The following is a 13,700-nucleotide window of genomic DNA, read 5'->3' on the forward strand; positions in this document are numbered from 1 at the left end:
CGGACGCTCGAAACCCAATGTGACAAGCAACAGATGAGTCACAGCACCCCGAATCTAAAGAAGCAGACAGTTTCTCTCTCTGTCTCACGCTCTCTCTCTCTCTCTCTCTCTCTCTCCTCTCTCTCTCTCTCTCTCTCTCTCTCTCTCTCTCTCTCTCTCTCTCTCTCTCTCTCTCTCTCTCTCTCTCTCTCTCTCTCTCTCTCTCTCTCTCTCCCTCTCTCCCTTTGGGTCACGTAAAGATTAGTGACACCTTCGCTGGCATCCTATAGGCCTCTGCCAAATCCTGCCATATCATCCTGCCTCAGTGCCATTTCCCTCCCCCTTCCCTTTTTCTGGGTATCTTTCTTTCTTTTCTCGCCCAGTCATATTCAGAGTTTTGTTCTCGTTTAAAGATCAGGCTGCTTTTCACCATACCAATTAAACATGCCATTGAATTATTTGATAAATTTGATTTAATCAGTTTGGGATTTTTAAAAATGTATTTAAATGTTAAAATATATGTAGGTATGTGTGTGTGAAAATATATAAAAAAACATTTATTTTTTATTTTAATTCTAAGAAAATATATGTATAATATAATATAATAATATAATATAATATAATATAATATAATATAATATAATATAATATAATATAATATAATATAATATAATATAATATAATATAATATAATATAATATAATAAATCATTAGCGGAAAAAAAAGTTGTATGTATAGCCACATTTCCACTCAGGTTTTCTTTCATTTTTTCTTTTTTTAAATATATATATATATATATATATATAAAAAAAAAACTTGAGTGGACATTTACCTCTGTACAAAAAACTGTCATTTAAAATATACATTATGGCAATATATCTTTCTGTCTCATTATATCAAATTTGGAGGACCATATCTTTCCCCCCAAAAAATATATTCATCATCTTCACACCCTTATTCCTGACATTTTTGCAAGATATTCAGTCGTATTTTTTTTTTTTACAGACAGATAGACAGCACCGAGTCAGTATCTCCCTCTCAAAGTCAAAAGATCAAAGCATCTCTCATCTTGTCCTTCTCAAAATCTGAAAAATCCAGCGTGCCTTTTTTTCGCCAGGCGCACAAAGTAACAAACGCTAGCCGGCACGCTCGGGCCCAGGATTACGATCCTTCCAGCACAATCTGTCCATCTTTTTAAGCAAATAGCTTGGCCTTGCATAACCGAGGAGAACAACGGGCGTGCATCGTTCTTGTTGACCCGACGAGGGTGTTTAAATGCTAAGCTGGATGAGATGATAGGCCCTGAATCTATTTGCCAACTTCAACTGCTAGTTTGACATTGCAGTGTTGACCCATATTGGAGTTTTTTTTCCCAGGCGCTCTTGTAAGCAACCTGTGTTAAATTCATGTGTGCCTCTAGGCTGGTTTTTGACAATAATCACCCAGAGCTTGCAGTTATGCTATATGTAAATGTAATATTATCAACACATCCAATTTGGTTAAATGGCGTAGTGTAGGCGGCTGTTTTGATCCTTGTGCCCACAACACTTACTTCAGACTTTGGGCACTTATTGTGTTAGTTTGGTGACCCTGTGTTTCTAAAAAAACGTCACAGTGATAGGAATGTGACTGTTTGGTATGTATCTGATTGATCTTTGTCAGGCAAGGAAAAAATGACAAACCGCTACCATGTAGTGTGTGTACCTGCTTCATACTCGTATGGAAATTGCTGGCATATATCTAGATCTAAAGTGAAGCATTTAAATATTCAAATACGGATCCAAAACAATTTGCAGGCATTACTTTGCATAGAGTGTTATTTGTTGGTGTGGAGTGTGTTGGAACAAAGAGTGAACGCTGGCCGATGGGAAGCAGAAACGGATAAGGCCATTTCTCAGAGTAGCGGGAGATAAAGGTGTTGAAGTGTTGAGGCTACATATAAATACTGGTAAGTTCTTCAATGGAAACTAGTTATAGTATTTGCTTGTGTTTTAAAACAATGGATAGTGGTTATAAGTGCAGTTTTTGTATACAATTTTTTTTTCTTAAGAATTTGTAGAGTTTTGATTCAGTTGCAATTGGGATTTAACGAAGCAAAAAAGAAAATTGTCATAATTTACTGACCCTCATGTCGTTCCAAACCTGTTTGATTTGCTTTCTTCCTCAGATATTTTGAAGACTGTTGTGTTTAAGAGTGAAAAATTATGCAAAATCACCATAAAATGTCAACATTTCAATCGTTATTCATTGAAAATCTTGACATCCTGCCTAGCTTTTCTTGATGCATTCACAAGAATATTAGCAATATTCAATTCATGAATGCTTCATTTAGATCTTTTAAATTAATCTATTAATGATTTGTTCTTGCATTCATCTCAATGACTCAATTCAGTTCCAGCGGTTAACAGGGTATGGTAAACAATTTTACTGATAAATTCGTCAGAACAGCGCTGACAACACGTTTCTGTTTGAGTGTGTGTCTGTACTATATGCTTGTATGTTTGAGTGGGAGTGGGAGAAAGAGAGTATATGCTTTCCGCATGTACATAAAATGTAATTTTGTGGCAAAAAACATGGTAATAATTTGTCGTTTTTATCCTATTGTTTACTGTATTTATTTCCTTGGTCCGTGTCATTGTGGGTTTTGGTTCTTTTGCAGTTGTAGTCTGAAATAACTGAGATCATTTGCCGAGGTGATATATGGAACTGTAATGCGGTCAAGACCTGCCTGGAACTTCTTTAGCCGTGCATTTCCCTGTAATTAAAGGGATAGTTCACCCAAAAATGAAAATTACCCCATGATTTACTCACCCTCAAGCCATCCTAGGTGTATATGGTGTATACAATTGGAGTTATATTAAAAATGTCCTGGCTCTTCCAAGCTTTATAATGGCAGAAAAGTGCATCCATCCATTATAAAAGCATTCCACACGGCTCTGTGGGGTTAATAAAGAAGCGAAGCAAATCGATTGGTTTTTGTATCCATATTTAACACATAAAGTAAAATATTCAGTTTCCAGGGGACCACCTTCCATATTCAACATTTACAGAAAAAGCGTAACTGGCTGATCACGTCGGATGTGGCGTAATGCCTTTTTCACACATACTCTGTTTGCAGTGCGTATGTGGTGCATACTTTTTTTTTTCCGTTCCCATGTTAACCAGTCAGCTTTCACACTGTTCGGGATGCGGTCCGGCTGTGCGTTCCAGGAGCGTTGCGTTTGCAGCAGTGCTTCGATCATTTCCACACAGAGTCTATTTTTTGCTGTGCTGGACGCGCTGGATTAAAGTGATTAAAGTTAAAATAAACATGTATTGACATGAAAATCTAGTAATTTCACCACAGATGCATATAATTTGAATATAATTTATAATTCTACTCTGTTTCAAAATCATCACATGGCTTTTCTGCCTCAGGTAAAGCAAGGAAATTGACACTTTACCTGGCATTTAGCTAAACAAGGAGACATAATGGATAGCACTCGTCCTTTCTCCTTTCTTGGAGGTGGAAAAACAAAGTTCTTTATGACCTGCAGGATTTCTTGTAAAAAAATCTATTAAAAAAAAGATTAAAAAAACGAAATAAAAGACAAGATTTTTTTGTCTATTGTAAGTTTTAATTTAAAATGTTTGTGAATTTTAACATTGGCTATAACATGTGTTTAAATGTTTTGCCACTATATAAATCTAAAGTACTAGGCTAAATAAATATAAAAGAATTGGAATAAACAAATTGAATAAAACCTTGTTTATATGTAGTGTGTTTAAATGTGACATCTATGAAAGAGTGTATACAAGAGAATTGCAATGATGACAAGCCATGTTCAGTAGCCTAACAACTTTTGGATTTGAAATAAAAAATAATGAATAAATGCTAGGGGTGTAACGATACACCTTTGCCAGGGTTCGGTTCATGTCACGGTTTTGGAGCCACGGTTCGGTTCTGTTTGCTGTGGAGTCATGGTTCATGGCGGGCCCCAGAAATAATAACGCTAGATTCACTTTTAACTTAATAATAACAACAGCAATAATTGAACTTTAAACATTTGCTTCACGTTTTCTTTAGAGCAGTTAGCATACCTGAGTAAACTCAAATGAAATGAATGTCTGCACTGTAGACTAGTCAGAAATAATCTACTCATTTTACCATTTACCATAATGTAAAAAAAGCACATTTATTTCATAAAAAATTATGACACACATAAGTAATGTCCCACCATAGCATACTTAACAAACACATTAATTGTATGAATATGACTAATACTAATACTAATTAATAAATAGGCCTATAAATTAAAGATATTAAATAGCAGTTTTTGTGTCTCAATCAACCTGAATTCACCCAATACTATTCAAAATCATAATTTCATTGCATCATGTTGTTTTAAATGCCAAATATTTGCATTCATCATTACCAATTATTCAGTTATTTGTATTTGTTGAATACTGAATTGGGTTCAGTGTCACAATATTACTGTTCTTTTTTTTTTTAGCATGACACTTCTTTCAAACACATTTCTGATTTAAATCTTGTTTCTTGTTTTGGCAGGTTATTTAGCTTGCTTTAAGTAAAAACTCACTTCATTTAGATCCCACCAGAACACTTTTTTGTTGTTGTTTGTTTTACTGTTACTGTACTTATCTAGTAAACCTAAAATCTAGAACCTGAAGCTCATTCATTATGCAGGCCATTATGCAAGAAAAAGTGTTTTACCAATTGTAAATGAATGTATTGTTTTATGTGAATGAGTAGGCTCAATGATTCTCAAATCATTTTAAAGCAAAAACTCTAGACAAATACACACAATAATCAAAGGTCTTGTGAACACACATCTATTGTGTGTTTTGAAGCCTTAATTGTAAAACAAATGTTTTACTTTTTTCAAATATCATGCATAAACATTATTCTCTCAAAAATACAAGCATGTACATACATGTTGCTCACATATTATGGTAGCCCAGATTGTGCTGAATACAGTGTAATTACACTTTTGCCATTAACTTGTTTATAAGCAACTGAAAAATGCACAAATGTCAGAGCATGTCAAAAGTTCTAAAGGGCCCCAAAACAGCTCAGACTCCTAGGGGTTAATACTATACAGTAGCCACCACATTAAACACTAATTTAAAAATAAACTAAATAACATAAAGTGAAAAGAAAGGGGCATTTTGTGGTTATGGACACAACAGTTACCATGGCGAATACACAATAATTCATGAACTGTTAATGAAACATGAAAACTGATAAACAGAATGCACATCATAACTGCGTGCAAATCCTTCCCAGCTCACACATGTCGAACCAGTTACGTGATTTATTGGTACTTTACTTTTATTTCATGACTTACAAATTGACATTGTAGCGTTGCATGCTCGTAGTTTCTCTTGCGCTTATAATATACGCCGTGATAGGGCGATAACTAAAGAGTGTGCGCTACGAGTGCAGTATAACGGCTTACGGGACAGGAAAGCGTTTTTCTGAGGTGAGAGAGATTTTTTATTTTTTAAAGCAGCACTAGGTAGGTTTTGCTCTCGGGGTCCCCCTACAGTTGGGAAACGGTATTGTCCTCTACTACTGTCGTAAACTCTTCATTCTACATCTGGCGATGCATCGCACGTGCATTTATTGACATGATAACCATGATAGCCCTTTACACTGCAGGAGTTCACATGCAGGTGTTCTGCTTGCGTCGCGTGTGAAATGTCTTCATCCCAGGTACAGTGGCATATCGTCACTGTCCGATGAAAACCACGTATGTCCATTTTGCCGATTTTGAGATTTTTCGACGGATTGAATGTCCAGGTTCATTTCCGTATACAGTATGCTTCACATATCTAAATGGCCAATGAAAAGTTGTGAAATCATGTCATCTGATTTTCACGTATATCCATTTGGTGTCAAAGCTGTCAATCACGCCGCGTATCTCCCGCCCTGTGGAAGCATCTCGCCGGTCTCGCCAGTCTTGTGAAGTTGTTTCATCGAAGCTCAGCACTGGATAGCCGAAAGTACGACATTGAAGCTCTCCACAGTTTAGTTCTAATCTAGTTCTTCACAGATTAACTAGCACAAAGCGTTACTCTTTCTTCGTAAGTTGAATATGGAAGGCGATCTGCCAGAAGCCAACCAATCAGGTTCAACTGCCTTGTAGTATACATTTTCTATAGTATACACGAAGAATATCACATTAGTCATACTGTTTGGATAACTTTTGTGATACTTTTTTTGTTCTTTTTCAAAGCTTTGAAAGTCCTTTATTGTAATTGTGGGCTGGTCTGACCAGCACAGACTTCAGAATTTCTCCTATTGTGTTCCACAGAGGACAGAGCATCATATACAGGTTTGAAACGACATGAGGGTGAGTAAATGATGACAGAATTATCATTTTTGAGTTGTCCACATTGCTGTGGAGCTGAAAATGGCCCTCAAAACATCATCATTTCTCTCCACATTTCAACACAAAAGACTCTATTGTGGCCATGCTGTGCTGATGTTTATTTAAAGTCTCCTCTCTCACACAGTAACGTACGTTTCACCCAAAGAAAACACACCACCCCCCCTCTTCGCCGTGTATGTGAGAGTGTGTGTCCGTGAGTGGGAGGGAAAGAGAGGGGGAGAAAGAGTGGAATAAATTAAGAAACATCAAGTGGTGATTTAGTGGGAGAGATAGAGACAAGACAGAATGTGCTGGGGATGGGACGGATAGACAGGAGAAATAGAGGGGGTTAAGAGATGGAGAAAGACTGGGAAAAAAATAGACCGGCTGAATGTTTGACAGGGTTAAACACAGTGAAAGATTACCAGAGAAATCTAAGACATCTGTAGCCAGTATCAGCGAGAGCATTAATTAGGAGGAATCAGCGGTTTTTAATTCTTTTCTAGGTGCTTGGCAATAGCGTAGAGATGAATAATTGAAGGGAAAGAGTTGCTTTAGAACACTGTATTTAACGCTGATGGCATAGTCCAGCCACTTGATTTAATCATTTATCTTATCAACATAATTTCAATGACATTTTTCTAGTCATGTTATGCTGCAGAAGGATTTTCTTATAGGGATAAAGCAATTTTCTTCGAAAGAAAATGAAAATTAGGGAGGTTGTTTTGGGAGGTTGCGAGGGCATTGTAGGCTTTTAAAATCAATGTAACACTTTATTTTGATGGTCCCTTTTGAACATTATGTTAACTACATGTAAATTTGCAACTACATGTCAACTAACTCATTAGATTCTCAGTAGACTGCCTGCTTAATATCTGCTAACTCTTTATTGTGATGGTCCTCCAACAGACATTCTATTGACTATAAGTAACTTTGCAAGTACATGTCAACTTATTCTAACCCTAACCCTACCAGTCTCCTAATACTCTACTAACACTCTAATGAGAGTTGGTAGACATGTAGGTGCAATGTTATTTATAGTCAACAGAATGTGTTAAAGGGACCATCAAAATAAAGTGAAACCAAATAGATGTATTGTATAATTGCAAGTCTGATCATTTTTGCTAATTTGAGGTATCATTCATACCAATAGCACAATCAGTCAGGATTAGTTACACATTGAAGCTGAGTATAGAGGTTCAGTTAGAACATCCCCTAACCCACAAGACGAGCAATAATCATAGCGATATAGCCTGCTATGGACAAGGAGAACTACCCGACCCTAAGGGGGAATCTACCCTAAGGGGGTGTACAGTAGGTCTTTTTACTTGAATGTTGTGAACCAGTAAGACCGTGTCCAGTGGGGTGGAGATTGCCATTCAAATTAGGTTGTAATTTATTCATGTAATCCATGGTATTCCCCAGTAGAGGTGCTGCACGTCACAGTGAGTCAACTAATAGCATTTGATTGTGCTGATCTTGCGGCCTTAGTGTAAATGAACCAGTTTTACAATCATTTCTGTGATGTTTACAGCATGATTTATGCTTTAAGCACGCTTTTGTTGTTGTTTTTTAACCGTATAAACCAATTCGGCGTGGATCTCGATTGCTTTTTAAAGCTGCTTTAAAAATCTCCCATCAGCTCCACTGATCATTCCTTTTGTTGAATAATTGATTTTTACTCGCTTTTTGAGTAAAATTAATATCTGATCAAATTAATATTAACACTGCCTGAAATATTTATGATGAATGATAAAACTATGAACCATCTGCAAGATGATAAATGGCAAGAAAATTCCAAATTAAGATAGAGCCATTAGTCTGTTTTTCATCTTGAGTTTAAGAAATAAATGAGAGAATTATTTTTCCAGCGACATGCAAATTAGACCAATTGGGCTGTATGTTGGACAGTAAAAGACCTAAATGTAGTTTGTAAGGAGGGGGAGAGGACTTTTGATGTTGAATTGTGAGCTGTTTGTAGCAACTAGGTGTTTATGATTGGCATGGCATGATGCGACGAAATTAGACTCTTTTTGACAGGGTTTTTCACCTCTGGTTGTGGTTTTGTTCAAGGTTTATGTTCAAATGTAAACATTTCTTAATGTTGCCTATTTCCATCATATGATTCCTCTTTTTGACCATGACTTCAGGCACAAATCATTTGGAAGCTTAATTTATATGTAATGGCGACCAAGAGAGTCAACAGAATTTTCCTGAAATTCCAAGATTAGATGACGTCATGTCACCAATATGATACATAGCGGGGGGTGTATAGATAAACAAAACTGATAATGTCCTGTGCAATGCAGAGTTGTTTTGAGATCTAGCTGTTTGAGGCAATGTGTAAGTATAGGATATTGAAGGTTTTGCCTTTTTATGGAGCGCATAGTAAGTAAACATATTAAATGTGAACAAAAGAGGTTTTTATATCAAACGTCAGTTAGTGTACAAATCTAAATGTACAAAACGTCCGGTTTCTATGACTGTTTGGATGGAATTTATTCATTTATGGTGCTGCAGCTCTCATTGTGGATATTTTTGCATAACAATGTCTTGTCAGAATTAAATATTCATAGTTATCTGAAAACAATCCATGGTTGGGACTGAAATGATAGTTGCTGTAATAAATATAGTCACTTGTAATGATAGTTCTGAATTTTAATGGCGGTTTATGAACATAATAAAGGCGACATGAAAGACTTGGCATTCAATATCAGATAGCCAAGGAGAAGCAAATGATTTCAAATATTTGATATTTAAATTATTTTCAAATGAACAGAGAAGTGAGCAGAGAGAAGGGCGAGGAGTTTCCGCCGGTGGTCCTTCGGGGGCTTTGTTTCTGTGGCGTGGCTCATTAGCGAAGCGAGCCCATAGAGCCGGCACGCACACACCGAGCAGAGGCCCTGAGCGTGCCGTCGACATGCGCACGCTCTCTCTCTTTGCGGGAAGGCTGACCGAGAAGCTGTCCTGATTAAAATGACAATAGTCTAATTAACTCGACCTCTGTGTCAGTGCACAAAACAGTCGCTTGGCCTGCCAATTTCCTTTTTTCGCACTATTTCTTTGTCTCCGTCCAGAAGTGAGAGATTTTTCCTCCTGCCGCTTGCGTGGTGCGCCAAACCATTTCAGAGTTGCGCTAATGGCAATTATTTCCATAAGCTAATTAAATCCAGGGCCTGCTCTGTGTTTCTGGTTGCGAATCCTTGAGGGACTTATCTTAGGGCTAGTGCTACAAGCACCTTTAAGTAGCAGTCTGTTAGTAATCGAGAAAAAGGATATACTTATTTAAAATGTTTGCGTTTAATCTGATTCTAATCTCAAATTTGTGAAATTGCTCATTTTAGGCAGAGCCGGGGCGACTTAGCGGGCTAACCTCCCTCACCCCGTTTTTCCTCCACCCCTTTCCAAAGTCAGCGAGAGGGAGATAAAGAGGAACAGAGATGCCAGACGAAAGGAAAGGAAACCATTTCGCTGACAAGTAGAAGAACACTAAGCCAGATAACGGCAGATCTTTAAAGCTCTCAAACAGACACCATTCTGAAAGTTGTATTTTCCTCTTGCCCCCGCAATCTGTTGCCATTATTCGATTGGTTAATCTCATCTGAGGGCGGAGAAGAAAAAACAAGTGGAAAAAAAAAGAGAGAGAAGAAAAGAACCGCTTAGATGAGTGGAGTGGAAAGTGCTTTCAGTTCTATTATCCTTCTTTTGGTGATTGCGGCCCATAGGGAGATAATTACGCTTTAGTCTTGAGTTAATGAAACGAAAACTTTCTTTCTTTTCTCTCGGCTGAAAAGGAACGGTTGATCTTTTGTGCCACTATCTGAAGACATCTCCCACCCTTGACAGGGGCACATTGAGGATGCGTTTTGTTTTAGGCTGAAAAAGCCCCCCCCTCTCCCCGTACGCACACACTTGGGCTGTCAGTTGAGCAGCGATATGACACATCCTTCAGCATATTGAGTTGCCCGTTCCTCTCGCTTCAGAGGCTCTTCCCTGTAGCTCCGCTGCTAATAAAATACACCAAAAAAACAAAACAAAACAGAGAAATACTCTCCACATAACACATAGCCTTTACTATAGTGGCTCAAAGCAAAGGCAACTTTTTGATGCAATACAATAATGCAATTTCGATTCAACAAAATAACTCGAATCTCATCAGCAAATTAGTTTTTTTTTAATTAAATGTAAAACTGAAGCTTGTAGGAGAAATTTAAACTATTAAGATGTAATCAGGCTTAACCAATTTATTTGTAAAAATGTAAAAGCTTGTTGGAGATACTGCAACGATCAGATGTAACCGTTTCTAAATAAATGTCAGTTATTACAAGTTAATGCAGGATTTTTTTCCCGAAGACAACTACAATGAGCAATTGAAATTTTGAGGGATTGTATATGTAAAACATTGAAATGTAAAATTCAGATTCAGCTTCGTCATTGCACTTACAGGGATAGTTCACCCAAAAATGGAATTGTTGCCATTACTTTACCCTCAGTCGACTGCACCCATTGACTTCTATAGTAGGGAAAAAAAATACCATGGAAGTCAATGGGTGCCGTCGACTGTCTTGTTAAGTAAATGTCTGAGTAAATGATGACAGAATTTTCATTTTTGGGTGAACTATCCCTTAATAATCTCTCTTTTTTTTAATTTTTTTTTTATTAACACCACACAGCTGCTTATACAAAGTGAGAGACAAGGCACACACATATACACACAGTTTGGGGGAGAAAACAAACAAAAAATAAATAAATAAAAATAAAACAAAAAAAAAATATATATGCATATATATACATAAAAATAATAAGAAAAAAAAACAGCACAATATATAGATGTATAATATATTTTATACAGGTACTTTATAAGTTTAGGCAGTAGGTTAAGTCATAATCATTTGAAGTCATAATCGCATTGTCATATTTGTGGGACAGTTTTATTTATATGTGTCGGCGTTTATTGGAGTTTATGTTGAAAATGCAGGTTTGAATCTTGATCATGTCATCATTCTTGCCCTCTGTTTTCTCTGAAGCATGAAAAAAATCTAGCAATAATCATTGAATCATTAAATAATAAAATAGAATAATACTTGTCTTTGAGATTTTCACTAGACATTCAAATCAACAGCAGTGTCGTGGTGGGAGTTTGTGTTTGTGCACCGTCCATGTCCACATCTGGTGTGTGGGGCTTTAGGACCGAGATAGTCTGACCCCTCCTCCTCCTCCTCTCTCACATTTCATCATCTGTTCTGCAGCTCTCCACTTCTCACTCACTCGTTCTTTGGCCTTGCTGGATCCATCTGCTGTTATTATTTGCCTCTGATAATTGGCTTGAACAATGGAATGCCTGTGTGTCCCCCTCGCCTTTGAAACAAGACACCCTGTTTATTTTCTGGAGATCCTGTCTGTGCTCCCTCTTTTTTTTCCTTTCTCACTCACTTCATTCGTCAATCCCATTCCCTTACCCTTTTCTCTCCCCATCTCTCTTAAGTTTTTCACTCTCTGCTCTTTTTTTTTTTTTAAAGCGAGTTGTTAAAGTCACACATGTGAGTGCGTTTATGAATGAGTGTCAGGCTCGGGATCCTTTGCAGGAATGAGTCGTGATTGCTCAGCTTACCATCGATCATGTGACATTGCACCTCTCAACACCCACTTTAAGGTCGAGAGAGAGTGAGAGAAAGAGGGAGAGTTGCAAGAAGCAAAGCACAACATTATTGAACTGCACTGTCCTTTTCAACCCCACCTTTGTCAAAAGTTAAACAAATAACGCTGAGAAATCAGATGCAAACAAAGTAGAATTTGTGATTAAATGAAGAACTGAAGCTTGTCAATCTTAGAAGAAAAGGTTCCATATAAGATCTTAAAGGGTTCTGTCAGTTGCATTTATAACCTTATAGGGGTTCCCATCATTTTATGTTCGGATTTATGTTCATTTTTATGAATTGATCAGCTTGTAAACATACTTTATCATTAGAAAAAATTGAAATAACCTGTTAAACATTGAGAGGATTATGCAATTATCTAAAACATTTTCTCCATATATAGAACCTTTTTGGCATAAAGCGTTCTTTAAAATCGAGTCAAAAACCTTGGGGAGTGGAGAAATTGATGGAATCAGACTTTTCAGATCATTTTGTTTTTAAGTTGGTTGTAGAAACTAGAATAATCAGATACAATTGATTCAAAATGTATAAGTTTAATGCAGAACTTTTTGTTGAAGATCTAGAATGAATAATACGATATAGTTGAGAAACGTTTCCCATTAAAGTGCAAATTATAATGGGTAACACTTCAGTTTAGGGTCTCACTATTAACTAGTTGCATATTAGCTTGCATATTAGGATATTGGCTGATTATTAGTACTTATAAAGCACTTATTAATGCCTTATTCTGCATGACTATATTTTACATCCCTTACCCAATACCTAAACATACTAACTATTAATAAGCATTAATTAGGAGTTTATTGAGGCAAAAGTTAATAGTGAAAATTGGACCCTCATCTAAAATGTGACCTAATAATGCACTTACTCCTTTGGGAAACAATTGGAGTTTACCTCCACTGTAGTCCATTGCTTCTCTTCTGTATTTTTTATTAAAGTAGTCCAGGGCCAGGACGGGACAGGTATGCGTTTCCCAGCAGGCACTGGTGCGATCGGTGCCAGCCCTTCATTTGCTGAGTGTTTGTGTTTATGCAAACTGAGGCCCTCTTCCTGCATATTCAATCTTCGACTCAGGCTTTTGTTGTGTTTAGACCACATACCTCCAGCCCCCGAGACGAGAGTGCATGTGTGTGCGAGCCAGAGAGCGTGAACGGGGGAAAGCTTGCCGGTTGCACACTGCTCACACCTCACTTACAACTTGATAAAGAGGCAGCTGGTGAAGAGAGGACTTTTGTTATAGCCTGGATCAAAGTGTGGGACGCTGGAATTGTTTGGATTTGGCTTGCGGAGCACTGGGTTATGTTCATGGGTGAGTGTTCACAGACTTTAAGCGATGCATTTATTCTCCCTCTTGCTATCTCCCTCTTTAGCTAAAAATACTGATTAAAACTCTTACGTTTCTGACTGTGCATTTCGGATTCCCTTCGTTGTCACTCTCTCGCTCTCTCTTTCTGACCAAACCACCCGGTATCTGCCTCCACGCGCTCCTGTCCAATTAGATCTTTCTCACAAAAGAGAAGTGAATCTATTGGGAGATTTTGCTCTTTCCTCTGTCACTACGCTCACTCTCAGTCTGTCTCTGCACAGGGAAATGGAATTTGTGGGTTATTGATATTAATAGTACACAGGATCTGTGGTCAAAGGAGACAAGAGAATGGATGAGAAAAAGAGAGAGGGCAAGAAAAAGAGA

The 13,700-nt window shown here is 37.3% G+C and overlaps 1 protein-coding gene across 3 annotated transcripts in view; it reads left to right on the forward strand.

The window, feature by feature from the left end:
• The window catches only part of foxp1b (forkhead box P1b), a 234,376-nt gene that overhangs the window by 62,701 nt on the left and 157,975 nt on the right, over positions 1–13,700 (forward strand). The window contains exon 1 of one of the 3 annotated variants that reach the window (XM_079841220.1): positions 13,189–13,319. The exons of 1 other annotated variant lie outside the window; for it this stretch is intronic. The gene's annotated coding sequence lies outside the window, so the exon portion shown is untranslated. Of the gene's footprint in view, positions 1–13,188; positions 13,320–13,700 lie in introns of those variants that run through there. One more of the 3 variants, XM_079841217.1, reaches the window with a different exon arrangement.

Source organism: Gobio gobio (genome assembly GCF_949357685.1).
Source record: "Gobio gobio genome assembly, chromosome: 17".
Taxonomy (NCBI): domain Eukaryota; kingdom Metazoa; phylum Chordata; class Actinopteri; order Cypriniformes; family Gobionidae; genus Gobio; species Gobio gobio.